The 19459-nt window shown below is 41.8% G+C and overlaps 1 protein-coding gene across 8 annotated transcripts in view; it reads right to left on the minus strand.

Annotated features, from left to right (window-relative positions):
- prdm16 (PR domain containing 16) overlaps window positions 1-19459 on the minus strand; it is a 170482-nt gene that overhangs the window by 131188 nt on the left and 19835 nt on the right. The window contains exon 1 of one of the 8 annotated variants that reach the window (XM_026155236.1): window positions 15871-17454. The exons of the other annotated variants lie outside the window; for them this stretch is intronic. The gene's annotated coding sequence lies outside the window, so the exon portion shown is untranslated. Of the gene's footprint in view, window positions 1-15870; window positions 17455-19459 lie in introns of those variants that run through there. 8 annotated transcript variants of the gene reach the window in all.

Below are 19459 nucleotides of genomic sequence, written 5' to 3' on the forward strand. Positions count from 1 at the left end.
ATACTTGCATACAGAAACAACTGCAAATTAGCTTACACTGCAGGTTTTGCAAGCAAGAAATTATGCTCAAGCAATGCATGCACATAACCAATGCCCATATTTCAGGCTTGATATCGAGGCGTGACGTCACAGAGAAAGATTAGTGCACTGTGAGATAAGAAAATATATTCTGATTAACAAAACAGAAGCTGATTAAGAAAGTATCTATGCACTGCACATACTCATATGTGCTCATATGTACTCACATGTGACTAAATGAACAAACAAATTGTAAATACTTTCACCCAACAACACACACACAACTCTGTGCAGAACAAAACAGAGTTAAACAACAGAGTCAACAGAAATGTTTCCAGATAAGATATAAAGAATATCTGACAATTCTGAATTCAGGACAATGGTCATAGATGGTGTATCGTCACTTTTAGCACACAGCAGGATATTGTCCACTTCAAACATGCTCTTGCTAATAGAAGAAAAACACTCTGTTTCGTTCACAAGATGTTGCTGCTTGGACAGGGTGTACAACAGACAGCACACATGACACCCTGCGAATTCACCAGACACTTGCAGCAGTATTCTCACGTGGACGCAACTGGATATCACACAGACTTTGTACTAGCGAGCTAGTCTTAGTCCCAGTGCAGGCCAATCAGCCTTCACAGGATGTGCATTCTTGCATTCACTTCTCTGAGCTAATGCTTAGGAAGGTTTTGGACTGTAATGCATATCTGAAAATTGCTAAATTATGTCCTGGTCGGGGTTACTTACATTTTAGCTCATTTTCTAACACAACTAAGTGATGGCCCACTTTTCTGTTTTTTCTCTCTTGGAAAACATTCTGTTGCTGCTTCTGTTGGGTTTGTCTTTTTTGTGTTCACTGAATTTCAGTGCGTCTGTTGGGAAAATCCTAAAGATAACTTTTAACTATCTTGTGGGTGGTGTATTTGCATAAGTTGGTTTTCATAGGTCGCTGATTTCAGCCACAATGCTGAGAATAGCTGAGCCATGTGACCTTAGCTTTTGATCCAGGGTCTTAGAAAGAACAGCTTTCAACACACAAAGATGGATATTTATGTTGTATATATTTATCTATTTTTTTTAAAGTAATCATCCAGTCTTCCATAATCTTTATTCCTTCAGTCTTCCATCTAATAAATAAACATCAATTGTCCCATTTTCAAGTGAAAAACATTCAAAAAACTATTAAATGTCTTTTTGGTGCGGAGTGAGATGGCTGCATTAATGAAACATCTTATATTTCCTAAAGAGTTTCAACCATGAATAAATCCTACTTGATTGCGGTTTATTAATAATGCAATCATCTTACTCATTCACACTCATTTTAGAAATAATTTTCACATCAACCTACATTAGCAAAACTGGATGACGCTTACACACCCTTGGGTCTTTCCCCTTTTTTGTGATGATGGTAATGAATGTTTGCTTCATTGTAGGTGGCAGAACCCTTTTCTCTAATGTCTCTTTATATACCTCTAACAAACAAGCGTCCATTAGATCCTGGTGGGGTTTTTTCTTTTGTTTTTTTAATAAACTAAATTTAGTTTGACCTCCCCTGCCATGGAGCGTTGTGTTTGCACTTTTCACGCTTCACCTCTTAAGCAGACAGTGTGCACAGATATTACAATACATGCTTAATCAGATTCATATGGACGAAGCTCAGATTACTACGAGCGTCTTTTTTTTTTTTTTTGCCAAAAATTACATATTGCCCTCTAATATTCCTGAAAAGCCTGAGTATTGCTGGAATCCTTTCCAGGTCCTGTTGACAGTTTTTACCAAAAGCAGTCAAACTAATTCCAGAATAGCACGTGCACTCCGAAGAGCTTAACCTCCACTGCTATTACTGCAAAGAAGCACTGAATCAAGCAAGCTTGGCACTGAGGCAAAAGCAGTGCTTCTTTTTCAAGAAAAGAAACACATTAATAACTGATTTCGGCCTGTCGCATGTCTTCTCTCTTTCCCAAGTGACAGAAAGGAACTTTTCTATGAGCTCTAAGTCAAACAGTCAGAGTCCTTTCTTCATAATAAAAATACCAATTTTTCCCTTCAGCTTGGGAAGTTGGCAGACTCCTCGAGTAGACATTCTCTTCCTGTTGCTTCATGCTTTTGGATGGAGGCAACATGTACCCTTGACTTGCTGCCTTCGAGATTCTAAATAAAAGCATTTTAGGCTATTTTGGGGCCAGCTCTGTTTATATCCCTGTTAGCTGGGTCAGACAGATCTAGGGTCAACAATAAAACAAGGCAAGTTGAAGATAAATGAGAGGGGAGGCTGGGTAAGGATTTACTATTTCTTCTATTAAATACATATACTCTCTAATAAAGCCTACTTTCTCCATTTAATCAGTCATACTGTGGACATGTGCCTGCATGTATCTGCATGTCACAGAGGGTCACTTGTACTCAAGGGTTGAAGGGACTCTCTCCATCAGCTTCTCTGATTAGAGCCATAATTAAAAGCTGTGCTAATTGGTGCTGAGCCCAACACTGGGCAGCAAGTTCATTAAGAACCTCTATAAAATTCTCCTCCTGCATTCCACTGAATGGTAAAAGAACCGGCATTAATAAATCTCCTTACCCGGGGGACAGGTCAACTGTGAAGGAGACTGACTGAGAGAGAAACAAAGTCTAACAAAGCAGGGAAAAAGCGAGAGCTCTTTCTATATCGATCAAGTTGATCCCTGCTTGGTCAATGTTTAAAGGCGAAGGGTGATAGATTGTAGCAAAAGGCAGATAGTTGATTAGTTAATTTAGTAAACGTACAAAAAGTTTTACAGTTTGAAGGAATCATTTGAAAGAGAACAATGCAAATTTAGGAACACAACTTTTTCCCCCATGTATTTTACTACAATGTCTTAAAGGGGAATTGATTTCTCTAACACTAGATTGCCAAAAATCTTTTAGTATTTTAAACATATCCATTTATAAATTCCCTTCTGTGCACAGTATGCAGAAGACTAATTCTTAAAATCAAAATACATCTACAAGCAAGATAACAGAAACAGACAGTTTTCCTACCTCTATTTTTTTCAACTTTAGGTGTAACAGATAATTGGTTTCAAACATAAACACAGCTACAGGATACATGAAGAAACAAGTCTATTCTATTGACAGAGTGAGAGAGGGAGAGAGCACCTTACAGTGTCTATAACCTCAATCTGATTTCGCTAATTGCACTCAAGTGCCAAGTTACCGGCAGTCTCATTAGCACTCTTTTCCCTAAATTACTAATCAAGATCCGAGAAACAATTACTTTTCACAGGGTAGAAAAATGTGGCGCTGATAATGTCTTTTTTTCCAGTGGGTTTCTGCCACACCTAATCATTCTAGTGTGTGAGTATGTGTGTGTGTTGTAGGTCAGGTGGGGCCTTTCTCTATGTAGATGTCTGTCTCGCTGCCCTGCCTTCCTGGAGCAAGCTCAAGAAAAGCATTCAGATGCCAAGGAATTCTACTTTCAGTGAAACAGAGACCAACAATATTTAGCAAATGTACCATCGAGAGGCTGCGATATCTGAAAGGCTTGGCCGCAAACCTCTCAGTGGCAATATTCACAGGGGCTAGCATAAAGACTTTGTTTTCAACATCATTTTCCTGCCCGCCTAAACTCTTGGGTGAACAATGAATTTTTTCATGCCTCCCCTGTGAACGTGAAACATGCGTACAGCAACGTGTGGATAATGAAACTGAATGGAGGATCTCAGCAACCTCTCGTGAGAAAAATGTTGATTTTACTGATTAGTTAACCAGGTCCACGTAAAGTCGAACTGTGCATTAAATAACACTCTTGTACAGGCCTCTACCTTTGTCAGTAAATAAGCTAAACTGTGCTCCCTTTTCTCCTTGTGGAGCTCCCCAACTAAGATGTTGACACAATGAATCCCTCGCAATAACACTTTTGTTTTTGTGCCCTCTCTGGTCGTGTTTACATTCGCCGAGCTCACAGACAAGGAAGCTGTTCAGTGTCCACTGACCAAAGGTTCTGTATTTGCACAAGGTGGAAGTGGGAGGAGATGAGGGAAAAGACACAGGACGAGGGTACTTTCCCATTTTTATAAATATACATAAATATATCATAGAACAACAGGTACAGGGAGGAGAATAAGTGAACAAACAAGAGGGAGCTGAGAGGTGTGGCTTCAGACTATTTCAGGTGCCTGGCGTTTAGAAGTGGTGCAGGTAACTCTGGTTTCAGCCACCCATCTCAAGGTCAGATGCTGTTTTTCATGCAGCCTGACCTGGAACAAACACCTGGCACGCTCTAGAGAAAGGCCACTAGCCATGCCCAGCATTCGTTAGTCATTACTCGCTCAGCAGCATGGCCACACCATTCTCATGTAAATATCCACACCAGTCAGCATTTTGCATGGAAGCTTGTGATTAATGATCTATGCCGGCGAAAATAATACTTCAGTATGCGCAATGTAAATATAGTAAAAAATGACACAACAAGTGCAAGGGAATTAGAACAAGTAAAGACAAACAAGGTAAGTGCATCATGGTGTTTAACACATCAGTGAAATATTTCAAGGAGCATTCAGACAGGCTACAGCTCCATCACGTCTGAATCAAAAGTAAGCCAGCGCCCATCCTCACAGGCTACAATAAGCCAGCATTCCTTTGTGTCTGCCATTTTAGCTCCAGTCAACCCCACGTCGACACGAGGGCATTAAAGCATTAGTGGCTAATGTTTTTAAAAGTGTATGGTATCTTGGAGGGATTCGGGCGGTAGGCGCTGCATGTGTGTGTAATGGCGGATGAGATGGGTCCGCACATGGCAACCATTACACACACAGCCCCTCTAATCGCTGCCGACCTGCCTCCTCGCCTGCAGCCATCCCACCTCTGACTGTGTGTGTGTGAGTGAGTGAGTGTGTGTGTGTGTCAGGGGGCATACCAGGTTCAGGAGGGCAGCATGTTCACATAGATGCATATTTTTGCCACATTAACACACCCATTACATACACAGGCATACGCTCACACAAAGACACCCATTAGCTTTGAACAATTTCGACAAAACTTTCCCTTAAAGAAGTAAATATGTAATGAAATACAAAAAATAAACACCTTCACAGCTTTCCTCAGTTCAGCTAAAACTTTAACTGAGTGTGTCGGAGAAACCAGCTGCAAGCAGCTTTGGAAGACAGATGAGGAAAAGAATTAAGAGATGGACAAGGAAAGAGCCAAGAGGGATTAAGGAAAAATAATGTGAGCTATACTAGAGTAGGAACATTTGTAGTGATTAAACGAATGTAAAATAACCGAACTGAGATAAATGAATAATTTAGAACTGCATTACTGTGTTCTTAGAGGGATCTGCCAAGGACAACAGAGAATAAACAAAGTCAGACAGATGACTCACTAGATAGACGGGACGAGATACCGTCTCAAGAGTTCTAATTTTTAGGCTTAATACACACAAAAACAAAACCATTTTGGTACTTTATATGTAAAAATGTTTTCTTACAAAATTCTCTTTAACAAAAGACAGCAAACTTCGAAAGTGCTAAATATTGTCCAAACAGAAGAAGCCATAGACGGCCCATGCCTGAAAAAAATAATATACTCTAAACCTGGTTAAAATACTGAGAATTAATCTTTCTGATGCTTAATGCTGGATTCTGCCTGTCCACATACTCATGCAGATATACAGTTCAGGAATGCGTTAAGCTTGGGTGCTTAATTGACAAAGCATCCAAGCTGCTGTGCGTTTGAGTGTGTGTGACACCGAAGCAAAAACAGATATGAAGCCGGTCGGAAAGAAGTCAGAACAATGTGTCTTTGTGTGTGCGGGTGTACGCGTATGTCTGGAGTTGTGTCTGCAGAGAAATATCTAAATATTATGGAAGAGTTTGTTGTATGTTTACGTCTTGAATCTCTGTATATGTGTGCGCGTCCACTCTATATGTCTGAGAGCCCCCCCCCTCCCCTAAAGATTTACAGAGGTTCATCACATGTTGTACCTACACCTACTTGTCTCCTTGAAGACACGCTCGCTCGCTTGTGCATAACAAACATGCGTACACTGCCTCAGGTGAGCGTGTGTGTGATCTGGAGGGGGATAACTCTGTGGCGAGACCACACAGGAGACAGCTTTCAACTGAGTAAACACCACATCAAAAACACACACGCTCTCACAGACACACACACACACACATATACGCATGTAGCACTGGATACAGTTTGCTTGCCTCCCTCCTGCGTAATTGAGAAAAGCTGCCGTCCATTAAAACTTGCTGACATCACTTAGACAGCTAAAAATGCAGGGAGCTAACGAGCTAGTGGGGCCTTTGATTGAGCTTCCAAACAGGTTCAAACTTTATCGCCTGCTACCCTCAGGACAGGACACAGGCCTGCCATACACTCGAAATTGAGCATCTCAAACAAACAGTCTACACACCAGAAGTGGAGGTAAACGTCTGCAGACAGGAGACCGTTCTTTCTTATCTTCTACATGGTGTGCAACTTTGTCTATCACACCGTGCCCACTCTAAACAGCATGAGGTATCGCAAACTCAACTTTTGTGTGGTTGTGTGTGTTTACCGCTCGCATCCGTGTGGACATGCTGATGTTTTAGTTTGAATGTTTAATGTTTTATTTAGTTTTTTTGTGAGCGTGCAGCTGGGCAGGCAGCAAAAGGCCGTCTGCGATCCCCTGCTCTTCCCCGGTCTCCACCTCTAGCTCGCTGCATCGCCTTCATCAGATAAAGTGAAAAATACATAAGGTTGGCTGGAGCCTGAGCACGCCTAATTAAGACTGGTTAACTTAGCTCTGAGACTTCTATTACATGCATGCGTGCACGCACACAGGCGCAAAAGAAACGCAAAGTCACACACACACTTGGCGCTCCCCTCTCCCTATTAACACCTGCTTCTTTTCCAATTAGTCCCCCAAATAGAGACAAATGGGCTAGAGGGGTCTGATTAATTCATTTCTGTCAAGGACTCTGCTACACAATGCCGTCAGGGTGCTCAGGCAGGCGTGGGCTCATGCACGTGTAGACGCACACGTGCACGTTTGCACACTAGCGCAAGCTCGACCGAGCATAAAGCATCAAAACAAAGTACTGTTAACGCGAAAACTGTTAAAATATGTGAAAAAAATAGATAATAGCCCATTATTGTACAATGCGTTCGCCTTGTTTAAAACCCAGAAGTAAATAAAGGGAGCTGGAACATGACGTTGAGACATAGATGCACTTTAAAGGATGATGAAAAGAAGGAAAGGTCTATCTGCACCACTCCTCTTCCGGGGACAAATTCCTCTCATCTTTGCTCTAGTGGGCTTGTGAGCGCATACATGCATCTGTGTATGAGTGTGTGTCCATGCATGTGTACGTAAGCTGTGTCGATCCCATCATTAGTCTTGCTCTCCTGTCCTCCCCTGTTTGTTTAAGCAGAGCTCTGTGTTTGCTTGGAGCAGCATGTCCTCCAAAGAGACTGCTACAACGCAATCACTTCAAAAACTTTACCGGTTCACACATACACACCTGCACACAAACATGGGCAGGTAGCGCAGAGATAGGCCATGGCTTGTTAATCTGTGACTTAGACCTTTCAAGGCACCCATCTTACTAACAAAAAAAAAACCTGGGTTAATCTTCTTCTTTTTAAGACATGAATTTATATTTCAAGATTTTAGCAGTAGAGTCCTATTGCCACACACTGCAAACACGGCAATAAAATGTAAACACACATTTGCGTATAAATACAAAAACAAAAGTAAAAGACGTAAAAATTAGATTTTTCAACTTTACTTGAAAAATCTGAAGAGCTTAATAGATGGAAAATGTATAGATACATTAGCAGCAAAGACAGATCAAACAAGGTAGGGTTGAAAACAACACACAATTTGATAAATACTCACAGAGACAGCTATGACAATCTCACCTTTGAACTATGAGTGATGAACACTCATCTTTTTATAAAGATTACCACTGTTTACACAGTGGGTGGAGGCTTGGATTTAGGAATGGTGCAATCCTTTTCCACTTTTAAAAAGACAGGTGCCTGTGCTCACATTGGTCTAAAACAAGAAAATCGAGATTTCGTGCCTGTGAAGACGTTCAGCTTGTTTACTCACTTTGACTCATCATCCACTGACCCTAATATTGAGCATCCTGGATATCACTGAGTAAGTTATTAACTGGCGATGTTGGCTCTGGATTTACCAGCTATGAGCGCATTCAAAAGTAAGATACAAAGTGGATAGGGCTAGACAGAGTTAAAGCCCTGAATGAATTACTTAATATGATGTGAGGTAAAATGGTAACACTGAATTTCTAAAGCTATAGCACCTTCAAAAAGCATTGTATCCATTATATCATCAATCTCGAGTTTGTGTTAGCATCCAGCGAAACTGGAAACTCCATATTTTCAGTGATCTGGTTCTCCTGAGTTAAGTTAATCTGCTCTGGAGGTGGTCAGCCTTGCAGCATTAGGTACCAACAGTGTTGATCTAACCTAGTTGAAAGTGGCTCATCCTTTGTGATACAGGCCCCTGCTCTTGAACTTTCTTCAAAGGCCATAGAAGGGGTGGGGGGGGTTGGAGTAACAACAATAACTACTAATCCTGGTGGAAGGGTAAACCTGACCGGACAAAAAGAAAAAAGAAATAAAAATGCGTGTTTGTTCTTCTGCCATATCTTTTGTGATTTACTAACAAATAACAATTCACTCAACCCTAGTTGTCAGTGGCATTGAAATAGCATTAGCACTGCTGACCACCAGCTTATCCAAGCACACACAGCAACTCAAACACAATGCTAACATTGCTTCAAATCTCTGCACAATGGCAAGGCCACACATTAGTTCCACACCAAATAAATAGCTGCTGCTTCAGTTCATAAACTCTGGGTTCAGAGGTCGAGCTATGTCAAGTAGGGCCCTGAATGAGACGCCATGGGATAAAAGAAAGACAGAAAAAAGGGATTTAGACGAGGAGATGGGTGGGGGTGCTTATAGAATACACCATCTCCCTTTCTCCAGTCCACCCGTTGAGTCTGAAATGCCACTCTACCGTTGGCTCTTTTGTGTGTCAGTCTCAAAGAGCTTGTCTTCAATTAGCCTGATAAGAGAGGAGAGGATGAGGGTGGGGCAGAACTGGGGGGGGGGGGGGGGTGTTACCTGGGAAGCCACTAATTGCTTTGATGCCATTGGCCCCTGTTTGCTATGTCTTTTTTGCACCCACACCCCCACACCCCGTGTTGATGCTAAATTTGAGAGTGCAATTTATCTTGTGGTTGGGGCAAATGGCAGTTCTGAAGGCAGCCACCTTCACTTTTGTTGTTTTAATGACATCATTTGGATCATGTAGTAGCAACAACAAGCAATCACATGACTTAATACCACAGAGGACAGTGCTGTAATGTTGATTAATGTGTGCTGTTAAAACACAAACAAAAAGCTGTCAATGAGAACAACACATAAAAACTTTTTTTTTCGTAATCCACAACAGATTTGTCACCAACTGGTTTGGTTAACAATTCCACCTTACCAGACACACAGCTCACCTTGCCTGTTTACTTAGATATGACAGGCATTTCCAGATAGCTTTAGAAAAAGCACACCTTTTAAGGACTTTTTAAAAGTTTATCTCTCAATTTTTTAGGACCAGAAAATCTCAAAAAGCCAGCAGCAGGTTGTGTTGATACATCCCCCATTTCACTCTGGGACACTGAATAGACCTTCAACCACAATGACTTTTCTCACACTGTGTTACTCAATTATTCTATTATTATTCTAAGATGATATTCTTGTTTTATTTCTTTATTTGTCCCAACAATAAGAATAAGCCTTTTTGTCAATATATTTGTAAATATAGATACATCTTCAAATGCATTCATGTGGGGAAATGGAAATATGTGTTACATATTTCCCTCACTTTCCCAATTCCTGCTCCTCTTTTCTCTCTTTTTCTGCAGTCTTTTGGTGAATGAATAATAATTTTGAGCATATGATTTATCATGGCACAGCGAACAGTCACTCATCTCAACACCTTTATCCAACAGCGTAGGTCAGTGGGTAGGTAGAGTATAATCACTGGAAAGAAAGGGAAGGGATGTAAGGAAAGCAAGGAGAGAAGATAGAGGAGTGAAAAGCATGAGTGAAAGTTATTACCAGCAGTGTCTGCTGATTGCATTCAGCAGGGGATGGCGAGTAGGTAGCCAATGAACCATCTAAACTTTGTGCACTGAGATTCTACTGAAGCAAAGGGGGAAAATAGAGGTAGGAGAGAGAAGACAAGAGAAAAGACATCATATATAGGTTTAAGAGCGGTTAAAAAAATTTCAGGTAAACATAGTAACACTACAACTTTGAATTACACTATTTTGATAGCTATTTTGATAATAATAACAGTCAAAATCATATTATAACTTTGTTTATGGTGCGGTTTCGGTTTTGGGGGGTTTTCAACTGGCGTGGTGCTGGTGGTGGGGGGGTATATGGAAGTGCACAGAAGTCACCTGTTATCAATGAGTGCTCTTAAGCAGACAAACACTGCTACTGACAATATTATCATATGTGTATCACTGGCATTACAGAGATATTACATTTTTCAGGATCACAGGTACATAAAATATGCTTATCTTGACATCCCTAATTTAAAAAATGTTATGCTATTTCCTCTTTATTTTTGCAGCTGATCTGGACTTCTTTTTCTGTCACAATCAAGATACAAATTGGAATTTTAAAAACTTGGCCACTACATTCACAATTCTTCAACATTAAAGACCGACACTTGATTTCCTGTGAACTCGAACATAAACTGTGTGGTGATTGATTCTTAAAATATCTGTCACTATAGCTACACACTGACGCTGTTATAAAAGATATTTTATCGTCCTTATCTTCAGCTTTTTACAGCTTCTGGTCCTCACCTGTTGAGGAATAAACTGTTGTGACAGTCCACCAACACTGTCTCCCTGTATCTTGTCAGGGTGTTATCAGCATGAGGCGCGATTTGGCAAGGCCATACACTGTCACAGCTGTAAAGTCTCTCACACAGATACACACACACACACCACAAGACTCACACCCAAATAGCAATCCCAGACACCCAGCTCCACAAGTGCAACTCTCATTATCAAAAGTTTGAACATCAAACACACAGAATATTTTTATGTTTATTAAATGAGGGAACTGCTGAAACTCAAACACCCTACAGTCAGTCCAACTGTGCTGCAGTGCAACTACTCTGCTCAGTGCACAGCTAAAGGCACAAAGACAAAGCACCACGCACTAGTAAAAGGCAAGCAAATAGCTTAGCTGTTTGCTAATACAGGTATGGAATGTGCTAAGCCAGGCACTGTGGGAGTCAGAGCGGGGAGTTTATGTGTGTGCCTTTTGGCTTTTGTGTGTTTGTGTGTGTTAGATGGCAGAGAAGGGATCCAAAAGAATTATGTGCGTCCTGCCTAATGACTGTCATATGGAAGGGATTGAAGTGACCACTGCCATGCAAAGGGCTGGACCACACCGCATCTGTCACAAGGCCCCTTGTTTGTGTTTTGGTTTGCGTGGATGTGTGTGTGTGTGCGTGTGTGTGAGCGTGTGTGTAACATTTGCATTACACGTCGGGCATTTAGGGGACACTCTGAAACCAAATGAAAGACAGTGAGTGATGAAGTAGAGAATGAGGGGCAATGCTTGGGATCAAAGACATTAATAGGCATAATAGGCATAGTAGTAGAATAGTAGTAGAATGGGCATAGCAGAATAAATCGTGTAGTTATGTAACCATTTCTAAAACCTGTATGTAAGGATAACTCTTTGTTCATATGTGAGTTATTGTCTCTCATTTTTTAAATACGAGCACAAAGTTCTTCAAAGTTCAGAGGCTTACTGTCATTGACGTGGACATCTGGTGCAGTCAGTCATGCAGAATTATTATTGCAATAATTACAAGTCAGCTAGGAAACACCTTAGTGTTTCTTTGGAGACCTGCAAATGCCAGTTTTTTGTTTTCTACAGATGTCTTCAGATATGCAAATGTGAGAGTAATATCACCCGAACTCCTGAAAGGAAGAAATTTGACTGCACTAGCATGACAAGGCTAGCAGAGGCCCATCTGTAAGTGCTTATTGTGATGGATACAGCCCTATAACCACACATCTAGCTTTCCGAGAGGGACAAAGATATAGGGATAGGGAGAAGACTGAGGTCATGAGAAATGAGACAGATGACAGAGGAGAGGATAGGCCAGCCCAAGAAGGAACGGCTGGGCAAAGCTGAGGTCTGTGCATTTTTACAAACTCCTCTCTAAATAAAGAGCACGTTATGAGACTGAATCAATCAAAAGTGAAAGTAAGTAATCACATAATGGACGGCAGGATTCGTGGGGTTGGCTAGATGGATGATAGTTTAGTCATATGTGAGATACTACGTGAAGACTTACAAAGAAAATCAGGGTGAATCTTGGAAGTAATTTGATACTTTGATCTGTGGTTACGTATTCTCTCCTGGTATTGCTCTTTGCCTCTTTTTTTTCTCGCTTGTGTCTTTTTCAAGTTCGTTCTATAATTCTGCATATTTGCTGTTGTTTGGTAATCTGTGTGAATGATTCCTAATTATTTTTGCGCATGAAGCCTCCCTACACTGCCTTATTACTTTTATCTAAAGTGATCAGTTCAACTGAGAAGTGTTTTTTTCTACAAATTCTATCTGAATCCTAAACCAGAAACTAACGATTAGCTAGTATTTCACAACAGCAGCAACAACATTTAGCTTTTTACCATCTTCTAACCATTATCATGCATCAGATTTATCCATGAAAACTTCTGAGTACCAAGTTGGGTACCACTTCTCTGAACTACAGTCTTTCTTCTGTACCAAAAGCAGAAAGAAAAAGCGGCGGCAGTGTTGCCAATGTGCAGACACGTCCCTTCAATGGTGGCAGTTACCTCTGACCTTACACACCCAAACATTTTCAGGAGACTATTTGTCCCTGTAACACACTGACCAACCCGTCTCTTTGGTCAACCTTGTTTCCTCTTCTGAAAACAAGCCATCAGCCCCCCTCTTTCATCTGCTGCCACCCCAAGCATCCGGCCGAACATGAGGCCCAGCACCAGCCACCAAGCAGCCTGTTCTTTATTGTGCCCGCTTCCTGCTGTACTTTTCTCCTGACCCCCTGTTGTTGTCCTCCCTTTGCCACCCCCACCTCTTCCTCTTCTCCACCCCCCTCCTAACCCCCAAACTCCCTCCACCGATCCCCGTTTCGTGCTAATTAATTTAATCCTGTAAGCAGGTGTAAGCTCAGTCATTAAGCAGAGCCAAGTCACGGTAAATAGGGGGTGAAGGGTAGGAGGGGTGCATTGTGAAAGTGAGGACAGAGCAGGCAAAAACAACAAACGGCAAAATAGCTGGCAAAGTGGAGAAATACAGTTTTCTTGTGTGTTTTTTCAGGGTGTGAAAAGAGGGTGAAAAAAAGTCTTATTTCCACTTTTTCTATGGAGACGAGTGGTACAGTGAAGGGGCATTCAGTGAATGTTATATCGATATCTCTCCGCCTCTCGCCATCCATTTTTCTTGCTTTCTTTCCTCTCTGTTGTTGTGTCTCTTCCTGGAGATATCTCTCTAATACGGGGGTGGAGTGAAAGAAAAAAGGCCTGAAAAATGGGGACGCTTGGGGTTGTTTTTCTCCCCTAGCTAAACAGAGCGGGACTATGGGCCTGAGTCTGTGCAAGTTCTTTTTATTTATCAACCATCCTTTCTCTCTGTCTGTGTCTATCTCTTTTCTTGAGACCAGGGGGGTCTGAATTGAATCTGTTTGGAGGGGGTGTGAGAGTGTCCAAGTTTGTGAAGAAGTGGGTCTTAGCAACTGGTGATGCCCCCTGCACTGGAGCTGGAGAGATGCTGCTGTAGCAATAGGAGACAAAAGAGATCGTAGAAAGGGAAGTAGGCAGAGAGTTTGTAAGGTTTCATCAAGACTGCGTGCAAGGAGCTCCCAAGTGGTTTCTTCCGCTGTCCGTCGTCCAATGGGGCAGCAGTTTACCATGCTGCTCGCAGCGCTGGAGAAAGGAGACTGAGCAGGGTTCTATTCTTCTCCATTGGCCTCTATCCCCCGGCAGCAGTCAATCAATCCCGCTCTCTTGTCCCCTCTCCTTCTGTCAGCTTCTATCTGCACCTCAATCTGCCTCCCAGCGCACATCCTCTGGCAAAATAGAGGTCACAATTCAGGCACTCACTTTCTCTCACTCTCTCTTTTTCACCCCTAATTCCTTTTTAACTCAGTGAGCGGGTGTCAGGGATACAACTCGGTGCATTCCTGCCTGGCTTGTAGCGCAACAAGCTATTGAGCAGGAGATAAGCCTCTTTTTTAGGAAGGGTTGAGGAGAATTGAATTCAGGGCCTGAGTGACGGGAGGAGGAAGATTTATCCCCGTCGGTGGACAATGCTGCCTTTTCGGGGACTTTAATCTCCCTTGGACAATGGGCCTGGTTTTCCAACTCCACCATCACCAACGCCCCCATCCCTCTGTGCTTTTCCCACGATGGTCCCTGATTAGCACCACGGGCCGATTGAACATAAACCATTATCTCTATCTTGTTGGATTTTTTTTCTAAGGAGGCTCATCTGTATTTTTTGTCAAGGGTGGAATAAAAGGAGCTTAGATGAAAGTGATTTTAAAAAAAAAGACAGTAAGAAAGGTAAAGGGTTTGCAAGGCAATGGAGTGAAGACAAATGAGGAGCCAGACAGACAGGGAAGAAAATGTGAAAGGAGGCAGGGAGTGTTGAATAAGGTGCTGTGAGTGCCAAGTTCACTGAATATGCCCAGGACAGAGGGTGATTCCACTCAGCTGGGGAGACACTCACACAAACACAAACACGCACAGTCATTACTATGAGTCGTGCAGCCCAAAGGGAAAAGAGAAAAGGGTAAGAACAGAGACAGACATCTTAAGGACAGGGCAGGATTTTCCAGGCTTAGGGTTCAGATGGGGTAATTTCACCATTTACCCAATAGACTCTAAAATACAGCAGCCCCTCAATAAATCCTGTCTCCATAAAACCTCTGTTTTATAAAGATGCTGACAAGTAACCCAGATGATGTAGTTTGTGCTGATGAGGAATTTTAATTCAAAGAATTGATTGATTTCAAAGAAAAAAGTATCAGAGGCAACCTGTAGGCAAGTGTACAAGACACCAACTGAACTTGCCCTTCGCATATTAATTAAATTCACAGATTTAAACAGTGCAGTGAAAAAGTATTCGGCCCTTCCATATTTGTCACACTTAAATGTTTCAGATCATCCCAAAAAAATTATATTACATGACGATAACCTGAGTAAATACAAAAATGTGTTTTTTAAATGATGATTTCATTAATTAATGGGATAAAGCTATCCAAGTCTACCTGGCCCTGTTGCCCCACTTGTTAAATCATGAGTCGATTATGATAAATCACATTTTTTGGAAAGCCAAATTCTACTAAATTCCTATTTACTCCAAGAGCACATCGACGACTCATCCAGGAGGTTACAAAAGAACCCAGAAAAGCATCTAAGGAACTGCAAGGCTCACTTGCCTCAGTTAAGGTCAGAGTTCATGATTTAACAATAAGAAAATGGGTAAAAATGGCATCCATGGGAGAGCTTCAAGGAGAAAACTAATGATGCCCAAAAAGAACACAGAGGCTCACATCTGCCTAAAAAAACATCTTGATGAGACTTTTGAAAAATATTCTGTGAACAGACAAGACAAAAATGTAACCTTTTGGAACGTCCGAGTCCTCTTAAATTTCATAAAAAGAAATACAGTTTTGGTTTTGTGATGGTCTGGGGCTGCTTTGATGCTTCAGGACCTGGGTGACTTGCCGTAACTAATGGAGACATGAACTCTGCTCTCTACCTGAAAATCCTGAAGGAGAATGGCCAGTTCATGAAGCTCCAGCTCACTTGGGTTATGCAGATGATCTGAAACACACCAGCAAATCTGCTGAATGGTTCAAACATAAACAAATTTAAGGTTTTGTACTGGCTTGGTCAAAATCCATATTTAAATCCAATTGAGGTGCTGTGGCATGACCTTAAATAGGCTGTTCATGCTGGTAAATCCTCTAATGTGGCTAAATTAAAAAAAAATCTCCAAAGAAATGTTGACCAAAGTTCCTCCACAGTAATTGTATTGTAATTGTAAAAATGTATTCACAGTTATAACAAACACTTTACTGCGGTTCTTGCTGCAAAGGATTACACATCCAGTTAGTAGGTTTTGGGGGTAACTACGTTTTCACATAGGGTCAGGTAGGTTTGGATAGCTTTTTTCCTCAATAAATGAAATCAAGTATTTTTTAAAATTGAGTAACACTAGGATAAAATGTCCACTATAATGTCCAAAAGCACAAAGGAGTGTCCTCCGATTCTCAACATTTAGATTAACAGATTATGCACAACAACACAGTCTGAACTTCTAAATACATTACACATCCAAGAGCTGTTACAAACATAAGCATCGTGGGTGGGTTATAAGTTTTATGTGATGCAATAAAGTATTATAATATTGAATATCACTATCTTGGCATCGCACAAACACTGCTGTGAAAAATTACCACCTCATTCCATTTCTGCCATAGTTGGACCGACCGCTCTTTGCACACAAATTCACATGCACACGTCCTCAAAAGAAATACAGAGCTCACACTCGTATTACATTAAATCTCTGAATTATGGGTTACCAATTTCTAGTAAATGTACTGCGTGCCCTTTTCTCTGCTAAGCTGGATGTCTTGATGGAGTGTGTTTCCAAGTCCAAACCACACTACGGGACGCTCCTAACCCAGCGGGATGATCTGAAAAAATAAATACTGCCATAATTACAGAAGAGAGAGACATGGGCCATGTCTGACATGACAAATCCCAGATGGATATCTCCGAATGACCCTGCATGTGTGTGCGTATGATGGGCATGTTTGTGTATAGGTTTGGACCTTTTGGGGGGGTTTTTTTGTATTTCAGTGGAAACACGACCTGTGTTTAACGTCTACATGGGCCCCTACTCTTACCCTACCCTACCGTGCTGTGTTTGGTTGACAAAGGATGAGTGAAACAATGCACAGGTGAAGAACAAGAGATCACAGAGAACACAGGAAAAAACAGGAGTTTAAAAAAAGCACACAAGAGACATAAAGAGGGATGGAAACCAAGAAGAAGAGAAGAAGACAAGACAGAAAGAAAGAGACATGGAGAGAAATCTCTGGATGTGATTTGGGGAAGCTTAGAGTAAATATTTATTTCCCATCCTTGGGCCTGTCAGTGGTAACGTGATGTCTTCCAACACACACTGCTGCTATTCAAAGATGCCTGTCCCCCCCCCCCTTGTGTTTATGGTGGCATGACTTGCACTGTGGCATACTGCTACACAATACAAACACAAAATGAGATACTTACACTGTGGGCGTGCGAATACACAGTCACAGCCACACACATTTACGCACACATATGGGCACGCACAAACAGACAAAATACACGTGTCTCGTAAAAGCATTCCTTTGTTGAAGGACAGATTACCAGCTCAGCTTTATCCCTGGTTGTTTTGCACTTTTCCTCTTTTTTGTGTGTATGTCTGTGTGCGTGTTAGTGCACGTGTGCGTGCATTAGTTAATGCATGTGCGTCTACATAATACGCCAAATTCGCGATATCTTGCTCCATCTCTCTATTGCACTCACACACACAAACATACACATCATTTGTGCTTTGGTGACGTCTCCATCTTTGGCAGGAATCAGTGCAGAATACATTTGACAGTGTTCAAATAAAGTCGATGAGAGAAGCGAAAAGAATCGAGATCGCGTTTGCCCAGGGAAAATAATGAGGATACATCTTCTTCGAAATATTTTATTGAGTAATTTCCAGTCGACCCGGCTAAACTTTAAAATGCTCTCAGTGTGTTTCTCACTCTTGCCGAGTTGTGAAATCCTGTCCGGGAAGCATGTTCGAATCCCCGTCTCAGGAGGCCTTTTTCCCAGAGAAAGCCAGCTCTCATCTCTGGTGCAACGCAGACTGATTGGATGGGCCAGTCGGTGAGGCTGCGGGCACGCTGTCCCTCTGAACACCCCTTTCTGGTCATCCTTCTCCCCTCATTTTTTTCCCTCCCATGTGCCGAAATAGTCCTCCTAACGAGTGTTGGCCCATCCCTGTTCCCAGCTATAAAAACAGGCCCCGGTGGCCGAAGATGCTTAGAGAATGTGGTTATTATTGCACATACACACACACACGCAGGGGCCCCTCTCCAGTAGTTTGGTAAATGATGCCCCAAACTTAGCTCGAAACAGGAATGAGTCCAAGGTTTCTTCTCATCATCATCATCATCATCATCATTCCTCAGCAGGCCCATGACTCAGCCCAAGTCACATTATTTGTTCCAGAGAAAACATAATTTTTTTTTCTGTCAAGCTTTTTCTCTGTGTCTCTCTGTTTTCGCTCTTACTAACTTTTGCTGTTTTTCTTTCTTTTCATATCATCCCATGTCTTTATCTCTTTTGCTCCCACTGTAAATCGCTTCCCATATCTTCCCTTTTCCCGCTTTCTCCCTCCGTCTGTGTCTTGCTTTTCCTACTCGATACACATTTTCTGTCCACTTTTTCCCCCTCCCTTTCCATGGGCAGACTGTTCTTTAAGAAGCAGGCCAAAGTAATTCAAACAACATGGATCTAATTTGCTATGACATGTTTCATTTCTGACCTCACTTCAGATAACCATCTTGCTCTCTCCCTTTCTTTCTGCACTTCTCCTTCTCTCTCTCACATTAAGCGATACGCTTTGGATGAGCCTGGCCTACTCTTGGAGGGTTCCCCTAACCATGTGCTCATACTAACGGTTTTGTGGGTACTCAATAAGACCAAAATGTTTGCTTTTGCTTTGTAGGTCATTTAAACAAATGTATTCCTCTGAAGCCAAAAGTTGTTGGAGGCTCCATAAGCCATCTGTCAAGTTTTTTTTTTTTATCTGGATTGAAGAGGTTTTTAGTGATTGTGTTTTTGGAGGGACTTGTTTTTTATAAGTTCATAGAGGACGACTACTGCACAGTGTAAACGCCATACCACAGGACATGATGTTTTACCCAGGCGGACTCAACAGTGAAATTTGAATTATTGGCAACTCTGGGACTGGGAGGTGGTTGAGTGGGGATGGCAGGAAATGACTGAACAGTTCAATTTGGGTACTGGGGTAAGTTTGAGTGAAAAAAACTTTATAGGCACAGCACACTCTGCTGCCAACCCCAAAAGCCACAAATATGAGCGTGTTCCCTGAGAAGTCGGCCATGTGAAAACAAAAGTGCCTAGCAGTGGGCAGTGAAGAGAGGCTGAGGGAAGAGAGGAGAGGCAGGGAACTGTCAAAGTTTAATTTGGGTGAGAGGTCAACCCAAAGCCAAATCCAGAAGACGCTTACCAAAGATATGTCTTTCTACTGCCCATTGGAGGCCTTGATCATAATTTCC

The sequence above is a fragment of the Astatotilapia calliptera genome, chromosome 20 (genome assembly GCF_900246225.1).
Source record: "Astatotilapia calliptera chromosome 20, fAstCal1.2, whole genome shotgun sequence".
NCBI classification, from domain to species: Eukaryota; Metazoa; Chordata; class Actinopteri; order Cichliformes; family Cichlidae; genus Astatotilapia; species Astatotilapia calliptera.